Raw genomic sequence first — 7,072 nt, forward strand, 5'->3', positions numbered from 1 at the left:
AAAACAACGGAGGGGGTAACAATGTTCAAGAAGAAGTGTACTCATTACCTCACTCATGTAACTGTAACCCTCTGTATAGTATCTTTACAATAAAAAAGTAAAAAATAAATAAATAAAAATACAGATGTCCCAAATAAAAATAGACAGAAAAGCTGGGTGCCGGTGGCTCACGCCTGTAACCCTAGTACTCAGGTGGCTGAGATCTGAGCAGTTCAAAGCCAGCCCACGTGGGAGAGTTCATGAGACTCTTACTTCCAATTAACTACCAAAGAACTGGAAGTGGAGATTGACTAAAGTGGTAAAGCAGAAAAGCTCAGAGAACAGCACCAACCCTGACTGACTCAAGCCCCACAACCAGCACAAAATAAAAGTCTGTGGCTAGACCTTCAGAGAAAGTACACACATGGCCAATGAGTCCCTGAAATATTCAGCACTGTCAGAGAAGTACAAATCAAACCCACAATGAAAATCCACTTTAAACCCACTAGGATAAGTACAATTAAAAAGCCCGACAACAGCCAGTGTAGATCAAGACACAGAGAACTTACAACCTTCATAAACTATGGCAAGTGCAGCCACTTTGAAAAACAGCTTGGCAACCACCAAATAGTTAAACATAGAGTTACTACATGACCCAGCAATGCCCCTCTAGGTATATATCCAGGAATACACACACACACACACACACACACACAGAAACTTACTCATATTTATATCATATCATTTATAATAGTGGAGTGCATTAAAATAACCATCAGGGCTGGGAAGGTGGCTCAGTGGTAGAGCGCTTGCCTTGCATGCCTGAGGCCCTGGGTTTGATTCCTCAGCACCACATAAGCAAAAAGAAAAAAGCCAGGAGTGGCGCTGTGGCTCAAGTGGTAGAGCGCTAGCCTTGAGCTGAAGAGCTGAGGGACAGCGCCCAGGCCCAGAGTTCAGGCCCCACGACCGGACCCCCCCAAAAAAATGCACTCATTTCCTGACTTACGTAACTGTAACCCCTCCGTACATCACCTTGACAATAAAAATTTTAAAAATCATATCATAAAATTATAATGATGCTGCTTACACATGTTAAGAAAATATGGTACATACTTATTGTACATGCAATGTAAAAACATACAGTTTTTGGTGCTTAACAATATTCCTTCTTTTCTTTAATAAAGGATATTTATTTGAAAAAAAGAAAATATGGTACATAAACATTATGTGATATTTATCTAGGCCACAAGGAAACTTGAAATGATGTCATTTTCAGGGAAATGGATGAAGGTGGAGATCATCATGGGGCGTGAGAAGCGCCAGCTCACAAAGCCGGATACCCCAGGCCCCTCATTTGTGGATCTAAAATGGTAACGGTGATGAATGAAATGTAAAAGAGGGGGTGACTGTCCAGGAGAGGAGCAGGGCGAGGGGGGGAAGGAGAGGGTACTGAGGAATGAAGAAGATCTATCTATCCATCGCCTGTCTGTCTGTCCACCTATCTAGCTACATGAAGTTAGTATAAAGCCCACTGAAGCTGCTTGAGAAGGAGGGAGGAGGGAGGGAGGGAGGATGGGAATATGGTGTGGGAGTTGTGCACGAGTGGAAACGAACTTCCCTGTGCGAGAGACACGTGCTACTTCACAAACACAATGAAGGGACCCCTCACTGTGGTGGGTCCGTCTCCAAGTCCAAGGCAGGGGACTTTGTGGCCATGTACGGCGTGTGCCCAGGGCTGGGGAAACAGAGGGAGGAAGGTGAGCCAGGCGGAGACGCGGAGGGTGAGGCGTTTAAATAACAGGACTGTTCTAAGAGGCGTGCCGGCTTTACCTATCTGTTCCAAGACTGAGCATGGACGCGCCACCCACTGTACATGGGCAACGCGGGGTCTTGTTTTCGTTTTAACTCTATGAAGGTGATGATTCCGGCATCTTGTGTTCTGTGGGTTGCTTTCCTGCTCAGGAAGGCGTGTTTGTTGGTTGGTCTTTATCACCTAATACTGCCTTGCTCTTCACCTGTAAAAAACAAAAAGCAATCCCCTGGAAGGCCTGCCTTGCTCTGGGGTGCTTTCGACAACAGACTGAGGACTCAGTTTACCCAGGGAAGGCCAAGTTCAGCTCCTCGGACAGCAGCCTGAGGACTCGGTTTACCCCGGGCCAGGCCAAGTTCAGCTCCACTGTGTGGTGGGGCATTGAAGGTGGCAGTGGAGGCCTCGTTCCCCGCCCACCACAGGCCCCCCTCGGGGCTCCTGGTGGCCTTTCTGAACCCCAGCTCCTCCTCCTGGTGTGCATGCCCACACGGTGCTCAGGGAGGAGTCAAAGCCTGGCCGGTGGGCTGCCCAGACGCCAGACGCCAGCCCGCAGGACACAGCCGCTTCCGCTCTGCCTCCGCCGCCCGCTTCTCCTCACCGCGCCGCAGGGTCTCTGGGAACTGGGCTCAGCGGCTGCCTCCAGCTCAGCAGGGGGAGGGAAATCCAACACGCACAGAAATGAGGACTCTGTTCCCGCAGGCTTCCTGTTGCCACCATCTTTCCTTTGGAGGAGAATGACCCAATCCTTTAGGGCTCCACCCTAAATCCCTGCCGCGAGTCCTCCCTGCAAACGTCCCAGAGTCACTGCCAACGCAGCCGGTCTGATTGTTCCTTCTTCTAATCACAGGACTTTCCTCTCATCTCTTCTCATTGGGAGGAAAACCCAAGGCCTTCCCACCGCCGGGAAGCCCGCCCGACCTCCCCATGCCCGGGGCCCTGTGCCTCCCCCCCCATGGCCGCCCTGCTCTTCCCCAAGGAGGGAAGCCAGCCTTGCGCTGGTTGTTACTGTGAGAGGTCAGCCAGGAGAAACGGCAAGGGGAGAGCCGCAGGCAGAGGCCACGGCCGAGGCCAGACACGGGCAGGGCAGGAGCCCACAGTGTCTGACGGTCAGACACCGCCTTGCGTGGATTTTGCAAGTGGGAACGGGGGGAGGGCCGTGGGGGGCAGGGGGAGGGCAGCAGGTGACGTGCACGGAGATGAGCTCTAAGACAAGACTCGGGCTGACACAACGCTAGGGACTGCTGGCGTGTTGGAAGCCGGAGAACGGGGTTGTGTGATTTCAGCCGGGTGCCAGCGCCTCTCAGCGACAATCCTGCCTACTCAGGAGGCTGAGGTCTGAGGATCACAGTTTGAAGCCAGCCCAGGCAAGAAAGTCCATGAGACTCACATCTCTAATGAATCACCCAAAAGCCAGAAGTGGAGCTGTGGTTCAAGCAGCAGAGCGCTAACTTTGAGCCAAAGAGCTCCAGGACAGGGCCCAGGCCCTGAGTTCAAGTCCAGGACCAGCACCAAATAAGTAACTAAGGTACTGTCCAGGTGACGTGTCGAGGCAGCCAGTGCCCTCCCTGCCAGAGGCAGCGCTTGAGTCGGGATGCTTGCTCTCCCGGCCTCACATCCCTGCTCTGCTGGGGTGAGTTAGACGCCCTCCGTGTCACCCAGCAGACACGAGCTGGTGTGGGTGAGCAGATGGACGGGTGAACATGGTCGCATCTGCACACCATGAACAAATGCTTGTTGGCGCTCAGTGTCATCCGCTGAGCACTCTGGAAGGAGCCGCAGGCTCTGAGCCGTGCTGTAGATGGGGCAGGGGGAAGGTGCGCACACCCACGAGGAAAAACCCAGGCCGACACGCGAGGGGCAGTCCCACGGCACGGAGGAGCTCCACGGAGCACATGGGCACTTCCAGATGACGGGGCGTGAGGGACGCGGGGCTCGGACCCGAGAAAACCCTCTGGAAGGGCACCGTGGAAGGTCTAGGCACCAAACGACACACACCACACACACTCTGGGAGCAGAAAGAGCTCCGCAGGCTCACATTTCCGTTAAGGCTGAGCAAGCGTGCCCTCAGCCCCGCGCCGTCTGCCACACCCCCAGCAGGAGGGGGAGGGGGTTCCATGGAGGTGACGCAGGACTCAGACCCTGGCCTGCACTAACATACAAACTCACCGATGCTGGGGGCTTGGGAGAAACGTGGATTTTCCATTGAGCTCTGCTCCGCTCAGCATGGTTCATCGACACTCCAGCCGCCATCCCTGGTTCTCTCCCGACCTCAACTTGAATATTGCATTCATTCCCTATGATCCAAATATGTAATTTGTTTTTATGGCACTGTAGAAGGAGTGGACAAAAAACCGCCTTCTCCTACTCTCAGGAGGCTGAGAAGTTAGCAATGAATGTGTACTTCGGAATTCTGTGTGTGTGTGTGTGTGTGTGTGCTGCCAGTCCTGGCGCTTGAACTCAGGCCTGGGCACTGTCCCTGAGCTTCTTTTTGCTCAAGGCTAGCACTCTACCACTTGAGCCACAGCACTACTTCCAGCTTTTCCTGTGTATATGGTACTGAGGACTCAAACCCAGGGCTTCATACATGCAAGGCGAGTGCTCTACCACAAGCCACATTCCCAGCCCTATATATTTTTTCAAAACCCCTTTGTGATTTTCCTCCCAGTTGCTCAGGACTTAATAGAGACTGTGCCATATCACCGTCACAGATCAGGCAGTGTACATGTCCATGGCTGAAGGGTCAAACTAACAAACCAAGGATTTTGTAGAAAAGTTGTTATAGCGATCTGTCCAGTCTAGGTGGTTGTGAAGTCCTTAACTTTTTTCCCCAGAAACATCCTTTTTGAAGACAAGGAACAGGATCAGTAGATTTTTCCAGGGGCAGTACTTCACACTGGGCACATGTCAGGAGCTATATGAGGGGAAAGTCGAAGCTAAAGTCCTCATGCTTCGGAAACAGCTGCATTTGTTGGAGAGAAAGGACGTGTCTATCTGTGTTCATGCAGCATATGAGAGATGAGAGGTGAGGGAGGGACGTCACACAGAATATGCTCCTGTGTGGATCCAACTATCGCAACGCTAGACGCTAGAAAGGAGAAAGTTAACCAAAGCAGGCTCTGTGGACAAGGGAGGCCTTCCGACAAGTGAGCTTCAGAGTCTCGTTAGAAACCGAGAATGTGTTCTTGGTGAAGAGAGAGACACAGCAAACACATTAAGATAGTCCCTCCTTTGTTATGCATCTCTTCAAGAATCATTGTAATAAGCAGCATGGATAGGAGCTGGTGGCTTTAAGGAAGGTGAAGTCAGAATATGGGAATAGTTCGGGAGCATCGAGCTCCTCATCTAGGACCTTGAAAATCAATCACCTTATTTGTGCAAAAGAAAGAGATTTGCGGTGCTTTCAAAATGCACTCCGCTGCGCATACATCCGTGCGTTCACCTGCGCTCCTCTTCTGTGAGACTGTTTTTCACAGGCTGTTCCCACAGCCCAGTCACCAGCTGCTCCAGCAGAACACGGAGAGAGCCCACCCGTGTCCCAGCCAAGATGCGTGGGAAGGTGAGCTGGCGGGAGCAGAGCCGTGCAGGGCTCGGCCACGCAGAGCAGTCAACTGTGACTGTCGCTGGACAGCTTGGACACCAAACCCCAGGGGAAAAGCAGCCCAGTGACCCCTAGACCAGGCGAGCAGTGGGTCGATTCGCCCAGATAGAACTATTCCTCTCGCTCTGTCCCAATTTGGGGACCATTCCAGGCCTACCTCCATCCTAAACGTGAGGCCAGCTCCAAAGATGGCTGCAGTGGTGGCTGCTGGGCCCCACTGCTCCGTCTCCCCTTCCCTTGCTTCTTCTCGGGGCGCTCTCTGCCTCATTGTCCGGGTCTTTAGACACCCCCGGGGTGCTCTCCATGGGAAGCGGGTGGACCTATTCAGGCAATAGCATTCACCAGGCCCTACACTGCCATCTCCACAGACTTACAGTAAAGAACAGGGAGGGAGTCTCCCAAAGTTCAAAGCCCAGCTCCGCGTACGATAGATACTTACGATGTGATCCTGAACAAGGCCTCTCTGGGCCCTGGGAATAATGAGATGGGTATCATGTTAGAACCGACATCCTTGGGTTATTCTGAGCTGGTAAAGCCAATGCCCGCCGCAGGGATCAGAAAAAGGCGGTGTGGGATTATTCATTGCCAGTGGAAAGCTTCCCGAACAGGGAGGCCAGGGCAGATCCGGAACAAGAGAGAGAGGCGGGAAGGCTGGCGGCGGGCGGGCTGATGGAGAAGTAAGGGTTGTGCTCTGGATATACAAGTGCGAGTGTGTACATTGTGCTAGTCCAGTTCTCACAGGACAGGAACAAAGGCTGCCGTCCACAGAGGGTGGACCGTGCACAGTTGCTCAGCTTCTGCTGGTTAGAACCAGTTATGAGGACACAATGTCTCCCAAACAGCTGCTGTCATAAGCACAAAACCACCCTTCTTTGTATTAATTTTCTTAGTCCACATAAATCATGGAGAACACTGGCATCCATCTCAGATTCTATCATTTATCACAGAGATGCTCAGGACCTGGGCGCAGTCCCTGAGCTTTTTCTCTTAAGTCTTAATGCTCTGCCACGTGAGCTACAGCTCCACTTTCTCGTTTGGAGATGAGAGTCTCACAGACTTTCCTGCCTGAGCTGGCTTTGAACTGCGATCCTCAGATTTCAGCCTCCTGAAATCTGGTAGCTAAGATTACAGGCATGAGCCACCAGCACCAGGCACAATAAAGTATTTTTAAATATGTTCATTTGTAGACATGTGCTATTGCATACTTAACAGACATGCTATACTATCATACCTATAGCTTCCATATGCAATGAAAAGCCAAAAACATCAGTGTAAGTCGCTTTTGCAGTGGTGACAGTTGCTTTGTTACAACGGTCTGTTACTGAGCTCACTCTGTCTTGCGGGTGTGGGTCTTTTTAGGCCAGCGGTCTGCCTCAGGGTCATCGGAGGGAGCGAAGATCACAGGAGGCCTGGCCGTCACGGGCTTCACACTTTGGAAGTCTTTGTCCCGTTTTCATAAGACCATCCACTTAGAATGTTTCTTCCAGATGGAGATGTGTGTACTATGTCAGATTAAAACACAGTCACAGGGCTGGGAAGGTGGCTCAGTGGTAGAGCGCTTGCCTTGCATGCTCCAGGCCCTGGGTTCAATTCCTCAGCACCACATAAGAAAAAAGAAAAAAGCCAGAAGTGCTGCTGTGGCTCAAGTGGTAAAGTGCTAGCCTTGAGCTGAAGAGCTGAGGGAC

This window comes from Dipodomys ordii, unplaced genomic scaffold, assembly GCF_000151885.1.
Source record: "Dipodomys ordii isolate 6190 unplaced genomic scaffold, Dord_2.0 Scaffold44, whole genome shotgun sequence".
Classification (NCBI taxonomy): domain Eukaryota; kingdom Metazoa; phylum Chordata; class Mammalia; order Rodentia; family Heteromyidae; genus Dipodomys; species Dipodomys ordii.